The sequence below is a fragment of the Sphaeramia orbicularis genome, chromosome 12 (genome assembly GCF_902148855.1).
Source record: "Sphaeramia orbicularis chromosome 12, fSphaOr1.1, whole genome shotgun sequence".
In the NCBI taxonomy this organism is placed as follows: Eukaryota; Metazoa; Chordata; class Actinopteri; order Kurtiformes; family Apogonidae; genus Sphaeramia; species Sphaeramia orbicularis.
Window position 1 is genome coordinate 33,468,157 of NC_043968.1, and position 13,741 is coordinate 33,481,897.

A 13,741-nucleotide genomic window follows, 5' to 3' on the forward strand; every position below is an offset into this window, starting at 1 on the left:
TGGCGAATGGGAGCGCTGCAGAGAAGGCTGAGGCACATCTGCGCGGGCCGATAACAGGGGGCAAAGTATGTCTGGGCTTTTTTGCTGCCGACTTGCTTTAACATATTACTCATTCCCACACAGACCTCTTGATGACAGCCATCTTTCTGACTTTATTTCCCTCTCACTTTCATAGCTTTGCATTTAGTGCTCTTATCAGCAGGACACCTTTCTGTTTACTGTGCGGTTGGACCTTTAAGTTTGACATTGCTACCTGGTTCAAGATATCTGTAAAAACGTTTCTTCCAGCATGAGATATGCCCAATTTTACAAAAAATAAACAAAATCCATGTGAGTAAAATAGTTTTGCTGATATGCTGCCAAGCACATATCTAGAGGAGTCTTGACTTGTACAAAAACCTTCATAAATATCTAAAAAATAACAAGAAGGTCTGAAAAACATGGAGGAAGACACTTAATCAAGCATCATTATCTTATTCTGAAGGGTTAAAAGACTATCTCTGCCTGCACTGGATGTGATGCTATAGTTCTAAAACTGACAACACTTACATGCTGCTATAAAAAATAAGACTGTGTTTGAGCAAAAACACGCTGGCAGCTAAATTTTAATTTGCGATCAATACATCTAGAAAACCAATTATACTTTTCGTCTTTCATATTATATTAAGGTATAAAGAATTTATACTCCCAAACCCATTGGCCTTTTCAGCATTTACTGCATTGAGCTTTGTCCTGAAGCAGTTTAGACAAACATAGTCTCTGCCTACACACCATCTGACACAGAGGATCCAAACACACATTAAAGTGAACAATCACCGCCTAACAACACCCTTGCAAAGGTCATGTCAGCTTCATCATCCTAATCATCAAACACCATCACTTTCCTTGATTTAGGGCTGCAGTAAAAGCATCATAACCCACCCAGCCCCATCCCTGCCCATAAACGTATCCATGGCAACAGAGACGTTGGACTGTCCTCCATCGATGCATCTTTGGGATTCTCTACGTGTCGCTGCAGGGTGACAAGTCAGGCGTAAAGAGTCGATTTAGCTGCGGCATTGGGGAGGCTCGCACATTAGCAGAAAGGAAATAGGAGCCAGCAAATACTTAGTGGGTGATTGGCTCCGCAATAACAGAACACCCCCTTTGGCAGCTCGTCAAGCGGTGCTATACGGATGCCATTACAAACAGGGGGCCATTAGCAGGAAGCGAGGCTTTGTGAGGCATGTCGCTGCTTCACGCCTTTAGCCCCCAGGGCTGTTTTAAGATGTGTATGATCAGCTGTATAGTTCTCATTCTGTGACGCAGGAGGACCAAACAGTAAAAAAGGCACACAAAACATGTGCATTTACCTTTTTTATCATATAGATAGGTAAGTGCATCAGTACCCATCCCACTATTGAATGAAAGGTTGTGCTTATACCAAAAACTATTTATATCTGTACAGATGAACATACTGAATGAACAGTACTCTCAGACATTTGAAAATTTCTCCAGAGAACCCAAACATGAATTTTTTCCAGGTTCTTGGACGATTTTCTTAGATTTTCATAGTCTGAAGGATGTCCTTAAAATACAGCCTCACATACAGGCCACTCTGTATCACACCCATACAGAAAAGTTGTGACATCAATTTCCAGAAGCTTCCATGTAGAGTTTATAAACCTTCAACCCTCTGAAAAAGCAATCAAATAAGTCAAATTTAAATTTTCTCTACTGTGATTATGAAATTTCTCATCATCAATATAGCAAGTTGTGAGGCCCACTGAAGAAAGTGAGCATTTTTCCTGAAATGACATGTTCTACAGAATGAAAAAATGAGTTAAAACCCATTTAAGCATAAATCTCTTGTAACTGGTCTCAAATGTATCAAACCAAGGAGTATTGGCATTTAGGTTACATGTGCTTTTCATCTGCTACAAAATCCTGTACTTAAAGAAAATTTCATGGAACAAGGTATAACATGTAGTACAGATCCCCTAAAGACCTAGTTACATCAATCTCCTCGCAAAAAAGAAGCAATTTGGGTCAAAACATGACACACTGCATATACACAACGCCTCTGAGGATCAGACCCAGATCTGAGCCAGAAACAAACCCTTTCTGTTTTGCCTCTTTGAACTGAGAGCTTCTTGCATATTGATGTAATATTGTCCATATTACGGTTTAATACCTCGTAATCGCAGCAATTTACCATTTTTGTTGTGGGATTTATTTTCTAAACAGAGGTATACGCACACACACATACACACACATCCTAAAAGCTTTGTTTTGCTGGAGGCAGCACTAGAGAACAGAACGGCTTCATAATGACTTCCTCACTATAGGAAAGTGTCGTCTGTGTTTTTATGCCTCATTCAGTGTTGTTTAGTACATACTGCATCTAAGTTACTAAATTCACACTGGAGCTTTATTAAAGCTAACTTGAACGCCTTCGTGTGACTATTTTATCACCACAGACTGCATCTCTCCTCTATATACCTTGTAGTTTTGAGTTAAATGCACATCAAAAACCACTGGGAGGATATTTTATCATTTATTTTAGCATATTAGAAACTGTTTTTGCGATCCTATAGTTACAGTTGGAGACACTTTTTTCAACAAAATTGTTCAGTCTTCATTGTCACCATGTCAATGTCAGTAAACGCAGCAACTAATAATTTCATATTTTCAGTATCATTACCTTCACTATATCTGTATTCTGTTGTAATTGACGAAGTTGTTCTTGATAACAGGAATAATTAACAGCTATTATTCACAGATAGCTCTGAGGTGAATAAAATGTATAATAAACCAATTAGCAAGAATCTGAAGTGAAGCTCCTACCTTGGATGATGGTGATTTATATAATACAGTAAACACCATAAACAGGCTCTGAGAGTGAATTAAAACTGTTTGACTGAAAAAATAAAATAAAATGCTGTTTTTTTTCTGTTTCTCTGCTCTGATTAGTTTGAGCTTCACTGCACTATCTGTAAAAAAAAAAAAAAAAAAAAAAAAAAAAAAAAGGTTTCTCAGCTTCACTTTGCTTCTGCACACACTTGGCATGCTGAGTTTTTGACATGCTGGGTTTTATACACTAGGTTGAAACAGACATCCAGCTGGTGCTTTGTGGTTTTGTGAAGACAACATAAACACTATGAGACTATGAGATGTCTAACTGGGACATCTCTGACTGTGAATGACGTCTGTGACTTTCCAACAGACTAAAAACAGTATTTAAGTAAAATCTGAGTCCTTTGACACAGTGGGATTTTCACTAAATTATACAATTATACATCATCAAAACAGAATGGCGAGACTGAAAACAAGGGCAGATCTATGAGAGGGGTCACCGAATTTTTGTGTTCTTAAATCTGAAATGAAACAATAAAAGGACTAATGAATAAAAGGGATTTTTATCCTGTTTCACTACATATTAGAGATAATGATTGGAAGGTTTACAGAGCAGAATGCTTACTTATGGTGGAATTTGTTTTGTTTTCCTTTTGCTATTAATACTTATAATTTTTGATTAGAAAAAAAAGAAGTAAAAACCAAAATTTAACTCAAAAGACTAAACAGGACAGTATCAGTGTAACAGTGTAAATGGATATTATCAGCATATCACCTGTCCATGGCTGGACAAAAAGGGCATAATAAATAAGTAAATATCAGTTATACTTTTAGTTCAATCAAAGGCAGGAAGTGTGTATAAGTGTATGTGTGAAAGAAATAAAATACAGCTAAAATAAAGTTAAAAAATAATAAATTAGAAAATACATCAATAGAACGTATGCTGCAAAAGCAACTTTTATTGCACATTTTCTGCGTTAATAAAGACCAAGAAGTCCCTCCAGACCAAGAATGATTCTAAGCTATTATGTAATTTAACTGTTATTATATCAAATGGTGCATTCTGTGCCATCAAGTAAAACCATCCTTGTATTCAGGTCTAACTTTGGTTTTCCAATGTATTTGCTTTTTATTTCATTTTATTTCATTATTTCATTCATTTTACTTTTTTAACATAAAAAGTGTTATTAAGAACATATAATAATAATAATAATAATAATAATAATAATAATTTGCAGAAAGATTTCACAAAGTGCTTTACAATAAAATCAGAATTAAGATACATAGGCAGTAAAAACACACAGTTACATACACAGACACAGGCATAAAAATATAAAACCAAATAGTCATAAAACCCACCCTTAACTAAAAGTCTAAAAGAAGGTCTTCAGTTGCTTTTTAAAAGACTCAATCGAGTTTAAGGTGCGAAGTACCAGCGGCAAAGTATTCCAAAGCCTCGGAGCCACTGCTTGGAATGTTCGATCCCCTCTACTTCTGAAGTGAGTGGGTGGTGAGAGTGTTAATACAGTCCATGATGTAACACCAGTTAAGACGATTTTGTGGATCTTGTGTGGAATCAGTTTACCTGCGTAGTGCGTCCCATCCTCCTATGTCACTGTGTAAAGATCTCTTGCCACATCTTCACCCATCCATGTAAAATTTTCTAGATCCACCCCGGCTAAAAGAGAGAATACTAAAGACATGGCATATACGGAAGTGATGGATTTTTTCAGTCTTCAAGACAACATTAGATCTACAGCTGAACAATTTCAGGTGTAGATTAATAGCGGGCAAGGTGAAGAATGTTAGCATTTAGGTAATATTGTTTATCATCCAACCACCACAAAATACAATACTTAAAGAAACTTTGAACATCTACAAGACAGATCCCCTAAAGGCCACATGAACCCCCTCCACTGCTTTTTTCCACACACAAATTACTCATCTATTAATTTTAGAGTTACCATTTTTATATCCTCTCTTTAACAGATGAAGAGTAGCCAAGAAAGCAACAGAGAAATTGTTACAACTTGTAATTAATAAAACATCGATGCCTGATTTGAAATAAAATGCCAAAAGTATTACTCTCTTGATCCTTTTAAAACAGGCTTAATGGAGCCGTATGTAGGTATGTGGCCAATAGAAAGTAGAGCGTTGTACCCCCCCCCCCCCCAGACTAGAGGTTGCCAGATCTAGCATGAGCGTCTACTACAAGGAGCTACCATGGCCAGTGGTGAGTCCTATACTGTAAGTTTATCGTCTGTTAATTATTTTTATGCTTCATGCGTGATTGTTTGCGAAGTAATTAAAGCACCAGTGGCACATGGTCTGTGATTGTCTGAGTGGTGCGAAGTGAAACTGAAATTGAAGACGCTTTACTATTCCTCTAACTCTCCGAGCCCACTCCACTACTATATGGGCCCCCCCGGGAATGCTGGGCCCCATAAATTTGTCATGTTTACCCCCCCCCCCCCTTAACAGTGCCCCAGTTTGGGAATCATAACAAGGCCTTTTAGGTTTAGTAACATTAGACATTTGGGATCAGAAATGTTCCAAGCTGTAGCTCAGTGGGAACTGGCAACTTGGATGCTGAAACACTACTGACTTTGTGATTGGCAGGTAGGTGATGGGTGGAGCATCAGACCAAAACAGAAAATGACAACATAGGCATTACTTGGGGGCTGACACTTGGACTACTACTGTCAGTGATATCAGTATTTGAAATGAACATGATTCTTTAATGTCTGGTGAAAGTCAGGGCCATTTTATGATTACTTGGAAAATAATTCTTACATACAGCTCCTTTAAATTCCCCCACCATTTCTGGTCCTTTTGTAGGTTATTCCAAGAAGAAGCAACCATGTCTAATGATTACACAACTCTCCATCTAAAAATAATTTAAAGGGGTCACATTTTGCTAAACCCACTTTTATTAGTCTTTGGCTCATTTAGTGTGTTTGGACCCTAATAGTTCATAAAGTCTGAATTTGAACCCTCCAGGTGCTGCAAAGCTATCTTTATGTTCATTTTGCCAAAAATGGAGTGGATTTCTACAACCTGTTTCACTTCCTGCTTAATTTGTTGCGTTTTAGAAAAAGTTATGTCACAACATTTGCACATATAAGGTCAAGACTTCTGATAAACATAATTTTTGTCAGCAGCAGCGGTTGTAGTCCATCCTGAAAATATGTCCAAACTTCGAGCCGATTACCTTTAATGATTAGTTGTTGGTTGTATTAACGAACACAAGTGGCTGAACAACCTGGAGGGGGAGGGGCGTGAAGTGGCTTATTTTTATTTAAAGGGCCAGCGCTCAAAACGACCTTTCTGGTGTCATTACAAAAATAGGGTTGAAGATGGACCTGTGGAGTTGAATTACTGAAGAATTCAGACCCAAGCATAGCATTTACAGTTTATGTAGACCACAGGGAAATATTTTAAAATGCATAATTCCATTTAAAACAGCCAAATATTACTCCTTTAATGTTTGAGGATTGATACCTCATATCCGCTGCTTCCACTGGTCATTCAGTGATAAACAAGATCAGTTTCCAAGCATTTAGGCAACAACGTCTCCTAAGCTGCGAAAGCTTGCAGATGCATACATTCATAATAGAGTATGTCAGTGTGGATGAAAGCATCCACCACAGAGTGTGTGTTATCTAAAATGAGTATCCTGCCCTGCCCCGGCCGGCTGTTCAGTTCAATAGTCTCCTCTACCACCCATGAGATGGTGCACAAACACCCCAGGAGGTTTTTAATTTTTTTTATTTTCACAGTCCCACAGGCTTCCTCACTGACTGGCATCTCATTAGGAGAGCAGATCGCCGTGCTTGTGTGTTCGCTGCCAGACAGGCCACGCCACAGGCTGCATGCTAATTGCGGAGGCGTAGCCAGCATGAGACGACCTTGTATGGTAAAAGGAAGGAGGCAGAGAAGTGGTTTTGTTTAGCGTCTGGTGGGCAGGGGGCTCTCCTCCACAAATCGCTTTTGTCCTGACCTTGGGCAGCAAAGTCAGCCAAGTCTGACCACTCACTGATAATAAAGCAAAAGTCTCATTAAAAAATACAGAGCAACGCAGTGTGTAAAATGGGTGGTAAGCACTTTACTCATCACACTGGTATATAACAACATGTAATGAGTAAAGCATCTGAGTGAGTGACTCTGTGACATTCATTTACTGCTTATCACAACTCCACTACAATATCAAAGCTCTGGCTTGTTCCTTCTCTTGACAACTCATTAGGTTCAAGGCATCAAGTGAAAGTCACATTCACAACACATTTTGACACTAATTTTGCACATCTTGGCAGTAATATATGTGCTTTCACCTTTTGTGACATTAATTTACAACATGTCTCAGCTGTATTACAGTACTTGCATTCAGGCCATTCCCTGCAAAAGGTCTGTAACTTCTTCTAAACATAAAAATAACTTTATAAACCCAGAATATCAATTCAGATGTTTCAAAGGGCTTTTTCTGCCTCTGTAGTTGTGGACTTTTCATGACTTGTGTACTTCAAACACTGAACTGGCACTACCTGCAATTTCATCACGATGCTCTCAAGTCCAATAACACGACCTTTTGGCACCGCGCTCAATCTCAGCACTCACATCTGACAGGTTTTCTCAGACAACTAAACTGTGAAGTCCTCAGATTAAATTCCAATCAATGACAAAAGGCGTAAAGCGGGCAGGGGGTGTTGAAGAAGAGAGCGAAAGGTGCACATAACTGTCCAGAAAAAGGTCAAATATGGCTGTTAAGTTCCCTGTGATCAGTGGCCTTGTAGAGAGGTTTTATATCTTTAAAATACATGAAAATTTAATTTAGTTCACACAAATAAAAATATATGAGAGAGGGAGAAACGGAGACTAGGCGGCCTGCCTGTTTTAGTGCCATTAGTTCTTCCCTGCCACTCATTGATAAAGAGGAGCTGCCATCAGCCAAACCAGCCATCTCCTTCAGTCCTCATTAAAATGTCGTCATATTAAAAAATCATTTCAGCCCTTTGCTGATGAGCGTTTTATTGCCTTCATGAAAATGTTCTCACTTTGGAGTCAACGGGAGAGAGAAAACCTTCAATGATGAGTAATGAAAGGAGGAATGAGGGGAGAGCAAGGGAGAAAGGGAGAAAGGGAAAGGACGGACTAGATAAGGGTGATTTGTTACATACTTTGGAGGTCAATTTTGATTTTTAGACCATTAATAATTTCTTCATTTAGCTGCCCTACATAAACATGCTTTCTTTACAGTAATGTACACTGACAGGACAAAAGTGGGTCTTTATCCTGCTCAATGACCTGGACACAAACTCAAACTGTGACTTTAATAAAGAAAGAAGACTCTGCAGTAAATTCTCTGTGATATTGACAGTCTTTGAGAATGTATAGATTTAGAGCCACAGCATGCATATATCATGGGATATTTCACATATTTTCATCATATCATAGTTGTTTCACATTTTAAGGGTTGACACCAACAGATTTTGATTGCATATAAAAGCACATTTTCATTCATTTGGGGAAAAGGTAAACGTTAAAAAGTGTGTTAAAGTTTATAAATAAAAAGTAATAGACAAAAATAATAAATAACAGCAAATATTACTCACTCTTACAGAGATCATTATCGCAAATCACAATTTGGTTTCATTCAAAACTCTGTCACTGGAAAGATGGAAAGTTTCACTGCTGTGACTTTCCTTACGGCAACGATATCCAAGCTGCTAAACTACAGAAAGCAGCAGAATTTCATAAATTTCCAAATGTGCTAATATGCCATAAACTTTGTCCTTCACTCTTTTACCTTTTAATCTCTATGCATTAAGAGTGAAAACTAGCATCCATGAAGGGTATTAAGACAAGACAACATAACATAACATAACATAACATAACATAACATAACATAACATAACAAGACTTTATTGATCTAACAGTGGGGAAATTCTAGTGTCCATCTAGTTAGCTGTTAATGTTGTTGTGAACAAAAACAAAACCAATTTATTTCTCTCAGTAAATAAACAAATATAACCACCCAAACTTTTTAACAACACCTTCCACCTTTGCAGGTAAGTCAGATGTTGTACTTGAATAGCGAGCCAGGAGTTAATCTTTTACTCACTTACAAAATGCTTCCACCAGCAGTTTTTATCGTCGAGACACGTGAAATGGAAAAAGCAATCTTCTTATGCCCCTGCAGTGGAAAAAAAAAGTGCAGCAGCAGAAACATAGAGGCTACCTAGGTTACCGGCGAGAGTGTTTCACACATGCCTTAAACAATAACCTACTGAAACTACGGTGGTCTGCTAATGATACCAGGACCTGCATGAGTTACATGTTGTACAAAGAAGCTCAGGCAAAGCTTGTGAGATTAAATGAGCTTTTGTAGATTCAACGAGAACAGACCGTCCTTGTGCGTCAAACACCAAAGACAAAATAAAGGATTAAAGTAAATGGACACAATCTTACACCTATTCATCCTCACAGACTAATTATCTGAGGAGGCACTTCTGTAGGATATTGTTTGGACTTACAGCTGGTCTTGTTTTCCACTTTTCATCGCTCCATTTTGCTGATTTGTTGCTCCCATAATGAAAAGCCAGCAGCAGTATATATATCAAATAAGGGCTGAATTGAAAACTGATGGGTTGAAATATAGACGCTTGTGCTGTATATCACTCCATGATGTAAATTTAATGCCACCATATGCTGATGTTTTCAGGCACCGGTGTTGATTAAATGATTTGGTTATATCTGATGAAGAAGTAAAACTTTTGGACCATTTGTTATGTTGCAGCTTGCGATCTCTCTAATTGAATTTCTATTCAAAGTGGGGGGAAAAAATAACAACGTTAGCACTGAGTGGATACAGTATTCTCTCCCTGAGCTGTGTATTTTGTTTATGAGATATTTTAATTGTAAATAGAGGCAAGAGTGCACCCGAATCAGTCTATTAATATGGGAAACCATGAATTATGAGAGGAAATTAATCTGCTTTACAGACACAGAAGCAACAAAGATGCACACTCGCACACAAACACACACACACAGTTTGCAGGAGTGCATTAATGTCCCAGAAGAATATACATAACTAGTTGATTGGCCTCGAGGGATGTTATATCTATGCTTTAATTTCAGATAGCAAGTAAGCATATCCTGTTACAAGCCATTACAAGAGTTTAATGCCAGACGCTGTGTTGGGGATGGTATTTGTTATGCTCTCATTTATATCCTCACTTCTTAGGATTTAGCTGCGTTTGAGATGAGATGAAAAGATTTCTCAAACATTTTATTTCATCACAGCTATTTGGGTTACAGCTCAAGTTTCTTGCATCGCAAAATTTACTCAAATGATTAAAAATATCCAGTTCAAACAAACTTCACTCATTAATTCTAATACAGATTAAATAAATATGAGTGTAAATTACAAAGCAGATAAGGCCAATTGTTTTTTCCTTCTGGGTTTAGGGACATGATGAACATTATTCTGGATGTAATTTTTGAGGTTATGTGCTCCACTGTGGTCGGTGGACAGACTCTGTAGTCTCTTGCCCTGGCTTGGGGCTGATGTTTGTACGTTTGGCAGTCAGAGAACTGCTTGTGGCTCATTGTTTTTTGGTTGTAATACTGACAGAAGATGCCAAACCAGAGTTAGGTCATTACTCATTCAACTACCTACTGAGTTCTGGGCAGAAATACCAGGCAAAGCAGAAATGTGCCAAGAGGAGCATTACAAAATGTTACTTAAAACACTGGAAAATGCCTTATTCAATAATCAGTTTGAAAAACAGAAACCGTAAAAATGCCCTAGTGCTTGGTGTAAACAAGTAGCTGTTTTTGGGTGTAATATGAACTGATAAATAGTGCGTTGAGGGGGATGATGTTCATTTGTGACATCCTCATTTCATATTCTCACCAGTTGGGCTTGCCTCAGTTTTGAGGTGTAATATAGGCCTGCCAAATCAGCGGTAGCCCCATTACTCATCCCCCTCTGTGCTGTCTCCTGGCTTGTGCTCCGGCGCTAATGCAGATTACAGGGATATATGAGGGCTATTTTGTTCGCTGCAGGGTGGAAACGATCGCAGGCAACCCCATCCCTCTCTGATGCACGACTCTACATCTGTTCCCCCCACGAAAGCCTATCTGGAGATCCATCAGAGCTAAGCTCTTATCAGATCTGAGGCTGGTACATCTATTGCACATCAATTATAGATGCTATGTGTAAAAAATTGGGTCACTCTATCAACACGCTCTTGATCCTCAGAGACATTGTTTAGTTAAGTGATTAGTGACTTGACTTAAGATACAGTTTGTGCGCATTCTAAGTGTTAAATGGCCCAACGATGATACATGAGTATATAGACACAAGGGCCTCCAGTGAAAAAGAATAATGTGAAACTAATAATAGTTTTGCCGTAATGATAATGTGAGTCAAACGTTTCATTGTGCGCAAAGAATACATTAAAAGTTGACACAAGCAGTCAAATGATTTATTGTGAATTTCCTCCCTTTCTGGTCTTTCTTGGTGGCCTTTTGCTGTTAGATTTGTGTGGGTGGGGAGCCGCACAGGTGTGAAGAGCACACTTCATAATCAATAATCCCATTCTTCTTCCAGCTGTAAGACAATCTGAGGTGATGAATGAGCCAAGCATTAATCGTACTTCAAGAAAAATCAGTTGCAACTTAAATTCATTTCTAACTTTGCTCTCTGACAGTGAACACAGACATATTATTCAAATTTCTATCTATTCCATGACCAGGACACATCCAAAATCACACGTTTAATCTTTATGCAAGTCTTTCCTCATCTGTTGGGTAAATAGACCATTCATCATATTATTGGGCTTTTACAGCTTGACTGTTTGAGTGATCTGTCTCTCAAACAGCCTCACTCCGTGGCAGCCCAATCAATCATTTTTCAATGAAGATGTCACAGCTCATTGTGTGGAGTGTTATCCCAAACAATTTCCAGGCCCTTTTAGATGATAAATTAAAAGCTAAACTTTCTTGAGTGTGAGGGCAGGCAGTCCTCATTCCAAAATATGTGTAATGTAAAGGTGAGACTCAAAACTCCAGTATTTGTAAAGAGAGATTAGAGAGACTATATTTCACCCACGTATTTACACCTATCAGTTTTAATTCTAAATTCACCTCCTGTCAACACTTTCCACCTCAGTGGAGATGTTAGCAGGTGCAGAAATGACTGAGTGTGCTCAATATTAAGTTTTCATTAGGCTCTGTAAATCGCACAAGTCATCAAGAAGTGGTTGCTGCTCAACAAGGGGTGCAATTGGTTTGTGGTAAATGGCTCTGTGAGGCTGTAAGTTGTGGGTATGTCTGAAAAACAAGGTCTTTAAACCTTCATAAGTTTCTGGAAGAAAAAAAAAAGTCCTACATATGTGCCCCAGAAAGTCAGAAAAACTTTTTCGATTGGCAGTGTAAATCGACTGAATCACAGACAGCACTCCGACGGGGCCTCACCGGGTTGTGCTGTTATTAGAGGTATGAGCAAACAAAACATAATGACCCTTAATTCAATAATAAACCCATAAGACTGACTCATTAAATAACCAAACACCAGCAGTGGAGTAATAATGTTTTCATTCCTCAGGTTGAATTAATATTCCGTTTGAACACACCTCATGTCTCCTCTCTCCTCTCTGTTGTTCTTTGTTGCAGGATTCTTGAAGACCTGATGCAGAGACATGAGACTTCAGGATCCTGAACGCTGTCGACTACATCCACCGTGATGTCTGTGCAGTTTATAGTGTGCACACAAAACATATAGAGTAGATTTCCAAACAACTCTTCTTTCTTTCTCTCATTATAAGCATCATCCCACCATAAAAGTACAGGTATAGTAATATCATCAGCAAAATATACAGTAAATATCATAGTTAGCATTTAATATCAAAAGTGTTCATTTGGCTTGTATTAACTTATACTATTATATTTCTATACTGTGGTTGGTATAAATGGGAATGAATACAACTGGGAGATGATGATTACGTATCAATTAATCATATTTTATAAGACGATAACATGTTATATATGGAGCTGCATCCAAATAAAGAAATATATACATGTACAATGGAAATGCAGTCACCTATATTGGATTTAAACTATAGTTCAAGTATTGTTAACATACTTTTTCATTGCTGAGTCCCTGTCCTAAACTGTTCTGTCTTAATAATCTGCTGTAACTTCTTCAGATACTTGTGATCATCCTTCTAATATACCTCAGGTAATGCATAATACATAATAACCTGTTTTATCAAGTGCACCTTATACCTACACTCTGCATAGAAATCAGACTATTTGCAGTCTAATTAGTAGATTAAATGTAATCTGCTACCTCACCAGTCAGATTTTATCTCACGAGGATTTGCAAGGATCCTCAAGTCCGTCAGTCCCCGCTGCCTCCTCTGCCTCCCCACCCTCAGTGCACCACTGTTGCATTATTAAACTTGTATAAGATCATTAGCATACAAAGCAGGAAACCTACCGCGGTGGAGTCATACATATTTATCTGGACGTGCCTGACTTGTGCGTGCATACACTCGTACTGTAGCCCCTTTGCACGCAGCCGTGACTGGCTTTCTACTGCAGGAGATGGCACATTACAGAGCTGTGAACACAGACTATGAAGTGGATATTAGTAGGAGCATGTCTTGTATAAAGGGAGAATTATTTATTTGTTTAAGTTCTGAGGAAACACGAGCTTGCATTTGCCTTAAAACCTTGTTGTGCTAAGAAAATTTGTCTCTTTAGAAGCAGGGCAGATGGAGTTTGGTTAGGTTCATCAGAGCAGTTTGCTTCTAGCATATCAAATACATTCTGCACACAGAGGAATTTCAGAACCTAGTAATGTCGGCAATACATATTCATCTGCCACTCTCAGGAACACATA

At 38.3% G+C, this 13,741-nt stretch overlaps 1 long non-coding RNA gene across 1 annotated transcript in view; it reads left to right on the forward strand.

Annotated features, from left to right (window-relative positions):
* The window catches only part of LOC115429891 (uncharacterized), a 39,895-nt gene extending 27,006 nt beyond the window's left edge, over window positions 1-12,889 (forward strand). Inside the window, exon 3 of the long non-coding RNA XR_003936839.1 lies at window positions 12,511-12,889. This is a non-coding gene — a long non-coding RNA (uncharacterized LOC115429891). The remainder of the gene's footprint in view (window positions 1-12,510) is intronic.
* Window positions 12,890-13,741: the final 852 nt, after the last annotated feature.